Here is a 2513-nt window from a genome sequence, read left to right as displayed (position 1 = left end):
GGCCAGAAAATCTGTTATCTCTTATTTAAGTTGGTATGCAAAAAAGTAGATGGTTGTATTTTTAAGAAAGGTAGGGTCAAGTGCCATATTTGAGGATTGTTGCTACTTTGCTATCTAGGAGTTATGTATGGAGGATATTTCATTTTTCTTTTTAAATATTTATTTACTTGAAATGCAAATGATCAAGAAAAAGATTAACAGAGAGGTCTTATTTGCTGGCTCACTCCCCAAATACCTATAACAGCCAGGAATGAGCCAGGTAGAAGATAGGAAGAGGAGCTCCACCCTGTTTTCCATGTTAGTGGCAGGGGCTTATGTGTTCGGGTCATCTTCTGCTGTATTGTCAGATGCATTTGCAGGAAACTGAGTGCCAAGTAGAGTAGTTGGGACTTGAAATAACACTTGGGCATGGAATGTTTACATCCTAAGCACTAGGATCCTGGCCATAAATCTTCTGTTATTTCTGTTGTTAATATCGTCATCATCTTCATCACCATTACAAAAATAGAAAATATACATTCTGTCATAAATAAAGTCTTAACAAAAATTGAATTTCTTGTTTAACTCTTTATGTAGCGTTCTTGCAATGCCACCTACTATTAACAACCTTGATGAGTTATGTAGTCATCTCACTTGTCCAAACCAAAATTCGGGAGATTTCTTAGATGGAGTTATGATATCATTTTGTATATGGAATTCAAAGCAAATTCTACATTAGTGTTAATTGACTTAACTGAGTATGACAGTTAAAATAGTTTGAAGGACAGGCATCTGTTGCAGTGATTTAAATACCACTTGAGATGTCTGTTTTTGTCTTTCTGCCTTTCAAATAAATGAAAAAATGTAGATGGTCCAATACTTCAATACCTTACATTTCAGACATTAAAACAAGCATCTTCCAATATAAACATAGCAGATAAGTCATGGGCTTTTATGAAGAGGCTAAACAATACAGCAAAATACAGGAAATGAATGCTTAGGAAAATTTGCAGAGGATTTCAGATCTGCCAAGCCCAGCCGAAGCTGTGGAAGGTTACAAAGCAAAATTTTACTGTCAAATTCAAGAATTTAAGCTAGATTTCATTATGATAGCACTACTTTGAGACGATGTACCATTCAAAATCTATTAGAAATAATTTCAGGAATTGTCATTACAACAGTAACATATCGTATGTTGTTGAGATTTTTGTATCTAACTATTCATAAAGTATCAGAAGCCTAAAGTTTCGAAGGTAGAGTTCAAGGCAGAATGCCTCAGGATGTTTCCAAATGAACAACAGAACACACTAGTAGCTTTGAGTATGAAGAGGGAAGCTGACTCCGGATATAGTCTATTAATAATTTCTAAATATATCTTTCAAAACATCATCTTACAAGTATCTTAGTCAAGGTTGTGAGGGACTGCACAGGTTAGAACATAATGATCGCATAGTTGAGCCTGCTTGGATATGGCTTCTTTACAAAGGTTTCACCGGCCACATGAAAAGGAAGTGCCGGGCCTTGGTGGCGTGGCCTAGTGGCTAAGGTCCTTGCCTTGATCCCATGTGGCCGCTGGTTCTAATCCCGGCAGCTCCACTTCCTCTCTATCTCTCCTCCTCTCAGTATATCTGACTTTGTAATAAAAACAAAATAAATCTTTAAAAAAAAAAAAAAAAAAGAAAGAAAAGGAAGTGCCGCTGTGTCCAGGAGAGAAAAAAAATGGTTCACTTTATTGGAAATAGCTTCCAAAATACTAACACAAAATGCCTAATACTGCAACTATAAGAATCTGGTAAACGATTTCCTAAAGTACTCACTAAGGATTTAAGTCAAAAATTCATTTGACAAATATTTACAGAGCACCTGTTATGTGTCAGTTTTTATGCAAGGCAGATCAAGTCACTGCCTTCTTAGAGCTAATTGCATATATTCTATGTAATACTCCAAAAGGTGTATTTGGAATTAGACAAAATCGAAACAAGATTTATAAATGCAATGTGATGTAGTATGATATGGAAAATCCTATATGATTCCAATCAAATCTAGTCATTGTGTCAATTCACTTAGAAACTCAAGTTAGCTTTTGCTCTAGTGGGGAAAAACTGAACAAATGGCTCCAGAACTTTGATTAAGCACGCTGGAAGCCTCAGGACTTCTGCCCAGACTGAAACTCAATGATCTAGCAAGATTGTGTGGGGTCTGAATAAACTATGCAGATTAAATACGTTCTTATTCAATGGTGTAGTCACTCACTGAGTCTTTTAAGCTAGGAAATCCAGATTTCTTTCCTAACTTCATATTCCCTTACTCTAATTTTGCACGCACAAATATATATATACACACACACATACACAAATACATTCAATCTGAAAGCCTTGTTTGTGCTCCTGTATCAATTCTCAAATATAAGTACTTTCCATATCTATTGAAATTTCTTTAGTTCAAGCCTTTATCATCTCTATTTATAGATACCTGAACATTTTCTATGGTTTTTCATTGAAAGATGACTATGTCATGGAGTAGATCCAGTTTTC

Source organism: Ochotona princeps, chromosome X, assembly GCF_030435755.1.
Source record: "Ochotona princeps isolate mOchPri1 chromosome X, mOchPri1.hap1, whole genome shotgun sequence".
Lineage (NCBI taxonomy): Eukaryota > Metazoa > Chordata > Mammalia > Lagomorpha > Ochotonidae > Ochotona > Ochotona princeps.
The sequence above is the reverse complement of the archived record's forward strand: the minus strand, read 5'-3'. Positions refer to the sequence as shown.